The sequence below is a fragment of the Carcharhinus amblyrhynchos genome, chromosome 16 (genome assembly GCF_965287045.1).
Source record: "Carcharhinus amblyrhynchos chromosome 16, sCarAmb.v2.hapA, whole genome shotgun sequence".
In the NCBI taxonomy this organism is placed as follows: domain Eukaryota; kingdom Metazoa; phylum Chordata; class Chondrichthyes; order Carcharhiniformes; family Carcharhinidae; genus Carcharhinus; species Carcharhinus amblyrhynchos.
This window is the reverse complement of record NC_137339.1, coordinates 11463663-11472923: the sequence shown is the minus strand read 5'-3', so window position 1 is coordinate 11472923 and position 9261 is coordinate 11463663.

Sequence of the window (9261 nt, the reverse complement as noted above, 5' to 3'; positions counted from 1 at the left end):
TCCCATGCATCTGATGTCCTAGTCTTTCCAGGTGGTAGAGATTGTGGGTTTGGAAGATGCTAATGAAGGAACCATGCTGAGTTGCTGCATTGTATCTTGTAGATGGTGCATACTGTTGTCACAGTTTGTCGGTGGTGGAGAGAGTGAATGTTGGGGTGGTGGATGGGGTGCCAATTTATAATGCTGCTTTCGTCCTGAATGACGTTGAGTTTCTTGAGTGTTGTATGAGCTGCACCCATCCAGGCAAATGGAGTGAGATTTGAACCCACAACCTTCTGACTCAGAGGCAAGAGTGAACTAGCTCAGAACAGATGTTGAGCACAATCACGTGTTGGGGCTGAATTAACATAATTGCACATCATCAACCCAATGTCAACTGAATAAGTATTGTATCAGAAGGGTGTGGCAGTTCTCCTGTTGGTGACCATTTTCTAAGGGTAAATTATTTGACTTGCAGCACTGTGACAGAATATGGGTACAGAAATCTGCTGTCGGTCACAGATAAAGGCTGGAAATTTACCACCCCTCCCACTGCAGGAATTGGAGCAAGCGAGAGGCAGAACCTTGTTAGCTCCGTTGACCTTAGGCAGGATTTTACAGTTTTGGAACAAGCGAGGCCATAAAATCTCGCCCAAGTTCTCTTGGATAAACTGGATGTAGCCATCCTTGGACCAATATGTCTGGTGACCATGTCTCTGATCACCATGCCTCACACTCTCTCACTCAAATTTGGTCATTGTGTGTCAGTTCACTCTGGTCCAGCAAATTTCCTCTTCATTGGGAATCATAAGACCACGAAACATAGGAGCAGAATTAGGCCACTCAGCCCATCAAGCCTGCTCCGCTACTCAATCATGGCTGATATTTTTCTCATCCACATTCGCCTGCCTTTTCCCCATAACCCCTGATCCCCTTATTAATCAAGAACCTAAACTATCTCTACCTTAAAGACACTCAATGAGCTGGCCTCCACAGCCTTCTGTGGCAAAGAGTTCCACAGATTCACCACTGTCTGGCTGAACAAATTCTTCCTCATCTCTGTTTTAAAGGATCATCCCTTTAATCAGGGGACAAAATATAAGGGATGGAATGGTGCCTGGAAAGCATTCTCCCAAGACGGCAGCAGAAAATGGAGATTGGAATAGGTATTGTTTTGTTGATGTAAGTTAAGGCCCTGCCTACCTTTTCAAGTGGATATAAAATAACCTGTAGTTTCTTCAAAGAAAAGCAGTGGAGTTGTCTCTATTTTCCAGCCAATGTTAATTCCTCAGCCAAAAACACAAAAAACAGATTATGTGGTCATTATCTCACTGCTGTGCACAAATTGACCACTGCATTTTCCAACTTAACAGGGACTATACATCAGAAGTCACTGCCTTTAAGTCCTTTGGGATGTGTTGAGAAAGCTTCTATATAAATGTAACAATTCTTTCCAAATTTGTGATTCTTTAAGACAGTTGGTTGAGCACAAGTATCTTTGTCAATGAAATCTTGCTGCTCCTGCTGTGCTAATAAATGAACCAATATGTTCAACGACTTGCTGCTTACAATTGGCCAATCCTCCAGGTACCTTTAGGGTTTATATTGGCAGAATTGTTCCTGCAAGGTTAGCAATTCAGGGCTGCATGGGTGTTTGCCAATTTTTTTGGAGCTACAACATAACACCACCTGGTTCTTTAACTCCCACCCACTTCTAACAGACCAAATGGTGCAGAAGCCACAATCAGCGCACTTTAAGACCTCAGCAAATAGGAAATATGCCTCTTGTCCCCACTGAAAAATTAACCGGTAGACATGAACAGTCACGCACTGACCGACTCAAGAACAGCTTCTTCCCTGCTGCCATCAGACTTTTGGATAGACCAACCTTGAGTTGATCTTTCTCTATACCCTAGCTATCACTATAACACTACGTTCTGCACCCCTCTCCTTCTCTATGAACGGTATGCTTTGTCTGTATAGTGTGCAAGAAACAATACTTTTCACCGTATGACCTTAATAAATCAAATCAAATCAAAAAACTGCTTAACTCCTGGATGGCTTAACACTGAATTTAACCAACACCAGGTACTTACGAACATACGTATTAATCTATGAATTGGAAACAAAAATAGGCCATTCGACCCCTCAAGTGTGATTCCAACTTGATAAGAGGTGGAATGACTAGATTATGGTCGCAACTGTACTTCCCTGTGTACCCCCTGAATCCTATCAATCAAGAATCTATCTCACTCAGTCTTAAAAATATTGACTGATGCTGCTTCCACTGCTCTCTGGGGAAGCAAATTCCACAGACTAATGACCATCTGAGAGAAAAATATTCTCCTCATCTCCGTCTTAAATGGGAGACCCTGGCTGGAATTTTACATTCCCCCCCTGCCAGGGAATCAGAGCAGGCAAAGGGTAGACAACTGAAATGTCCATTGATCTTGGGCAGGATTTTACAATTTCAGGACAAGCAAGGCCGTAAAATCCAGCCCCTATATTTTTAAATAATGTCCATTAGTTCTATTCTTCCCAATTAGGGGAAATATCCTTTCAGCATTTACCATGTCAAGTCCCCTCAGGATCTTACCAATAAGATGACCTCTCACTCTTCTAACCTCCAATGGATACAGACCTAACCAGTACAACCTCCCCTTTGTTATTAATATCTGTGGAAGTTAGAAGTGAAAATTAAAGGTTACAGGCCTAGAATAGAATTCCAAAATTATAGATGTGTTTGGAGGGACAGCTTCTTCTCTTCAAATGTTAACCAATCAGCTGAACATTTTTAGCAATTTCTAGACTCTAGGATGGCACGGTGGCACAGTGGTTAGTGCTGCTGCCTCACAACGCCAGGGATCCAGGTCTGATTCTAGCTTCACTGTCACTTCAGGGTCACTGTCTGTGTGGAGTTTGCATGTTCTCCCTGTGTCTGCGTGGGTTTCCTCTGGTGGGTGCTCCGGGTTCCTCCCACAGTCTAAAGATGTGCGAGTTAGGTGGATTGGCCATGATAAATTGCCCCTTAGTGTCAGGGGGACTAGGAGGGTAAATATGAGGGGTTACGCAGATAGGATCTGGGTGGGATTGTTGTCGGTGCAGGTTTGATGGGCCAAATGGCCTCCCTCTGCAGTATAGATTCCATGATTCTAAATGGGATACAGATTGTCATTGCTTAGTGCAGACATCAGCTTTGCTGCTCTATTCTTTGATTCCTACAGCATGTCATCACCAACAGAGCCAATGCCATCTCTGTCCCTCGAGTGTCTGACATCAGCTCAGAAAATGTTTCCCTAAAAGGAAAGAAAAAGGAATAAACTGGCCATCAATTGCCAGGCAAATGAACTTTTAAAGATTTGTTGGTGGGATGTGGATGTCACTGCCAAGGTCAGCATTCATTGCCCATCTCTAATTGCCCTGAACTGAGTGGTTTGCCAGGCCATTTCAGAGAGCGTTTAAGAGTCAGCCACATTGATGTGGGTCTGCTGTAGGTCAGACCGGGTAAGGACAACATGTTTGACCCAAGTGTTGACCCATTAGTGTCAAAGCTGAGCTGAACTCATAGTTGCATTTAATTTTATTGTCACAAAAGTCTGTTGTCATGAACACAAAAACTATAACATCACCCATCATAAATACCAATACCATGGGCCGCACAGGGACACAGTGGTTAGCACTGCTGCCTCACAGTACAAAGGACCTGGGTTTAATTCCTGGCTTGGGCCACTGTCTGTGCGGAGCCTGCGCATTCACCTCGTGTCTGTGTGGGTTTCTTCTGGGTGCTCTGGTTTCCTCACAAGGTCTGAAATGTATGCTGGTTAAACACGCTGGCCATGCTAAGTTCTCCCTCAATGTATCCAAAACTGATCTGGTGACTATTTGATTTGATTTGATTTATTATTGTCACACATATTAGTATACATTGAAAAGTATTTTTTCTTGCATGCTATACAGACAAAGGAAAGCAGAGAGTACAGAATGTAGTGTTACAATCATAACCGGGGTGAAGATAAAGATAAGTTAATGCGAGATAAGTCCTTTTAAAAGTCTAATGACAGCAGGGAAGAAGCTGTTCTTGAGTCGGGTGGTACGTGACCTCAGGCTTTTGTATCTTTTTCCGACAGAAGAAGGTGGAAGAGAGAATGTCCAGGGTCCTTAATTATGCTGGCTGCTTTTCCAAGGCAGCGGGACGCAGTAACTCCATTGAAGTGTTAATGCAAGCCTACTGTTGATTTAATAAATAAACTTAAACTGAAGTGTAATTGCCAAAACTGTGAGTCAGAAACTGGCAACCTTGATCCACAACCAGCGTGGCATTGCTGTTGCTGGGTATCACTCTGGATCTTATCGGTGACCTTCACCATTGCCTGTGAAACTGCCCTTAGGAGTCCTCTTAACCTGCTGAGCAGGGTGGGTCCAGAGCTTCACCTAAAACCTGCTCTCTCCAAATTTCTAATCGTGGATTAAAAAAAGCAATTCATTGTCTCAACTGTGGGATTTGAAGAATCAGCTGGAAAGCAGGGAGGCAGTGGAGGACGTGGGGCGGGCCGGGGGGAGTGGGGTAGGGGGAGGGGACCTTCTGCTTTTTAATTAATAAAGTGGAGTTGCCCTCACACAGTTAAAACTCCGCGCTACCTTTTACGTTTTGTTTTTGCCTGCTCAGATTTATTTAACTGCAGTTGCCATTGTCGACAAGAGGATGGATGTGGGCCTGTCTGCGAAATATGCAGAATCCGGAAAGCTCATGAATTTATTCAAGCTTTAATGCAAGAAGATCAGATTTTTTTCAGTGTTCTCATAAAATTAACAATTTTATCATTAAATCAGGTGACATTCAGAGTTATTTTCAGCATTTTTTATTGCGGCGTGCAAACCTTCAGTTTAAAAGAAAAATTCGACTGTATTTTGACCCACAGGAGTGAAAGGAAATGGAAATTAGGACTGACAAATTGAACATTTTCTGGAGTGCGCTTTGCCCGAGTTCTTTGTAATTGGAGTTGCCCATTTTATTTTACTAAAACATTTTCCATTGCATCTGCTCAATATGGATCCATTCCGTATTCTACATTTATGTATGTCTGTGCGTGTGTGTTTGCGTGTCAACTCATTAACTTTGAGCTCAATAACTTCTATAACTGCTTTCAAAATGGACACCAATTCCTCTCTCTCTCCTCATGTCTCTTAAGCACATGGCCATCAATTGACATCACACAATTGTACATCTCACACATGACAAATAGCCCACGAAACAATGCTCAAATCTTAACTCCCATCCTGTTATAAAGATATTTATTTATCAGTGTCACCAGTAGGCTTACATTAACACTGCAATGAAATTACTATGAAAATCCCCTAGTCGCTACGCTCCGGCACCTGTTCGGGTACACCGAGAGAGAATTTAGCACAGCCAACGCACCCTAACCAGCACATCTTTCGGACTGTGGGAGGAAACCAGAGCACCCAGAGGAAACCCACGCAGGCACAGGGAGAATGTGCAGATTCTGCACAGACACCAACCCAAGCTGGGAATCAAAGCCTAGACACTGGCTCTGTGCGTCAGCAGTGCTAGCCATCACGCCACCGTACCACCCCTAGTTAGGTGGAGGCTCTAAACCACCGATGGCTTTAATTATCGCCCTGCTGAATGAAGAAGGAATCTCTACGGTCTCAGAATACTTCTTCCAACTGGCTTATTTTCAACAAAACAGATTCCCATTTTTCTTCCCCTAGGTTACGGTATTTTCTTGACCGTCGACTGCTTTCTGGGAATGAGGGACAGCGATAAGCTGTAAGTGCCCAAATACATTTTATGTTTGATTGAGAGATATAAGTAGAAACCGTTCTCCGCACAATATTGCTTTCTGATTGGTATCTGCAGGCAAGTCAATGCTGGTGAATTTTATTGCCTCACCTCACTATCTGCATTTATTGATCTGTTTAACTTGAGACCTTTTAACTTGTAAAAGCACCGTTTAACCTGTTTGATCTGTTTTAATATAATAACGCATTCGTTTTGTACAAGATAGTGCTCGTTAGCCAAGACCAGCACCTCTACACTGAGAATCTGTCACAACGCAGTGTTGTGAAAACATGAAAGGCTGCATATATTTACTCCCACATGAAGTGATTTTTTAATGTTCCTCTTTTCTATGTGGAAGTCAACCATTACATAAAAAAAAACAAATATTCTGAAAAATTACTTCAGGGAGCCATTAAATTACCCAATTCCAAAGCAAATAGAAAGATTTTTACCTTGTATGGGGCATGGAGCGCAGAGGCTGTTTTCTGGTGCATTTCATTGGGAATCTGTGTAAACGTGAGATATAAAATCGAAAGGTAGATTACATTTATTACTGGTGATTGGACAAATGGATAATGGAAAACACCAATCAATGAATCAATGCATTAGTTTTAATAACCTGAGAATAGTCAATTGGGCCTCGTGTACCAGAGCACGAGAGTGAGGAACACAAGGAACAGCTTGCGCATTTCTCCACTTAGGCCTCAGTTTAGTGTCGCTGAGGCTATTTTGATTTTTTTTAATAAACTTTTCCTTTTGCTGCATCAAGCACTCCTGACTCAGCAACGACAGAAGCCAGCTACAGGATAAAACTCCTTGCAGATTGATTTGACTATCCCTCTCAAAATGGGTTCAGGATTGCCATTCACAATTTATTCATGCTGTACAAGTGTTGCCTGTTCACTTCAGTTTCTATAGAATTCAGTCAGAGTAGAGTTGTATCTTCCGAGCTTGACTGCTCAGATCTGCATTGAGGTTATCATAGAATCATCAAATCTATAGTGCAGAAGCAGGCCATTCAACCCATCGAGTCGTCACCTACTCTCCGACAGACCATCCTACCCAGGCCCACTCCACACCCTATCCCCCTAACCCCACACATTTATCCTACTAATTCCCCAAACAGACACATATTTGGACACTAAGAGGCAACTTAAGATAACTTAATGTAAATCCACCCTAACCTGCACATCTTTGGACTGTGGGTGGAAAGCCACACAGACACGGTGAGAACATACAAACTCCACACAGGCAGTGACCCAAGCTGGGAATTGAACCTGGATCCCCGGAATTATATAGGAAGTGAATCTGAACCGGGAATCACTGAGGATTGGTATACTGTGAGGGAGGGTTAACTCTGAGGTTTTTGAACACTGCACTTGTAAAGTTTATTTATTAGAGTCACAAGTCAGCTAAAAATTAACACTGCAATGAAGTTACTGTGAAAATTCCCTAGTCGCTGCACTCCAGTGTCTGTTCAGGTACATTGAGGGAGAATTTATCATGGCCAATGCCACTAACCTGCACATCTTTGAACTGTCGGAGGGAACTGGAACCTCCGGAGAAAACCCACGCAGACAGGAGGAGAACATGCAAACTCCACACAGACAGTGACCCAAGTCGGGAATTGAACCCAGTTCCCCGGCACTATGAGGCAGCAGTGCTAACCACTATGCCACCGTACTGCCCCTCAACTGGATCAACAGCAACTGGCACAGATTTTTACGCAGAACTTCAAATCCATATTTCTAGCATGAAAGTGTTTCCAATTCGCACACATGTGGCTCCAACCAAAATACAACATCTGGTAGCTGCTTTCGCAGCGCCCAATGTGTGAAAATGTTGCATTGAAAGCTCGGACTACTGTCATGTAAGGCTTTTCTCTTTAATTCTTTTGTGGAATGTGGGTGCCACCAGCGAGGCTAACATTGCTGTGGTGCTGGAGTCACAGTAAGCCAGAACAGGTAAGGACAGCAGATTTCCTTCCCTAAAGGACATTAAGTGAACTAGACCAAATAATCAGTGAGAGTGGTCATGGTCATCATTCCTGACTTTACATAACTTAATATTTCAGGATTTTTAAAAATTGATGGAATTTAAATTTCACAATCTCCCTGGTGGGATTTGAACCGGACCATTGGACAGGGCCTCCAGAACACTGGTCCTCTGAAATTGCCACATTGCCACTATCTCCCCCTGCAGTGTTAACCTTCTGCTAACTTGCCTCATGGTTACAGTGTGCAAAGGAGCTTGTAGGGTGTCACAAAGGTCCAGCAATATGCCTCCTACCAAATTACTAGGATTGCTGAGTGGGAGTGGCAGTGGCTCCATTGAGCACAACCTAGCCATCCCTGGAAGTCAGTATCCATCCTCCCACCACTGACATTCCATGAATGCCCTTGCTATTGCCTGACTTAGCTAGTCAACCCAGACAGCTGTTGTCCATGCCAACATGATGCAGCAGTCCACAGCCTGGCAACCTAGGCCCAAATCTACCTCAGGTCAGCCCCCAGAGCCAGCTGCAGACCTCCTGTGAAAGTCAACACCTTTTCAGCAGCAATTGGGCTGGTACTGCTTAGGCGCATTAGTAAGAAATCTCACAACACCAGGTTAAATTCTAATAGGTTTATTTGGAAGCAAAAGCCACTAGTTTCGGAACACTGCTCCTTCATCAGGTAAGGGGGAGTTCTGTTCACAAACAGGGCATATAAAGGCACAAACTCAATTGTGTTTGTGTCTTTATATGTCCTGTTTGTGAACAGCACACTCCCACTTACCTGATGAAGGAGCAGCACTCCGAAAGCTAGTGGCTTTTGCTACGAAATAAACGTGTTGGATTTTAACCTGGTGTTGTCAGACTTCTTACTGTGTTTACCCTAGTCCAACGCCGGCATCTCCACATCATAGATGCATTAGGCCAGGGAAAGGTGCAGAGAAGACAGGCACTGATTGAATGCCCAATGGTGATTAGCTGATTTTTGAAGACATCATGGCATGATTTCATTTATAAATTTAATTTGGAACGATAATTTTGTTTTAATTTTGTATTGTGTCCAAGTGGTAAGCTATAAGGAGAAGGTAAAGTGAGGGCCATTGGTGAATGGGGAATTGCAGTTACTGGTATTGCATTGGATGTGTTCTTTGCGAATAGCCCTTGTAGAAAGGGACCGTCCAGTTGTCTCCTCCCATCCAACTCTTCCTCAGTTTTTCTTTCTCAAGCTGTTGGTAAGGGCTACACCCTCTGGATGCCAAAGTCATGCACTATGCAACCAATAGGCTTGAGATTGCTCTGCCAAGTACAGCAAGGATCCTCCAGAATGGTCCAAGGAATGGAAGATATGATTCAGCACATCAATGGTCTGATCAATCTCTTGGTGTGTGGCAACATGATTTCTAATATATACATGCTGCCCATCTGTGGGTGGGTTGTTCACGGAATTCTTTAAACATGTCATCAAAGGTTGGCATTGTCAACTGTT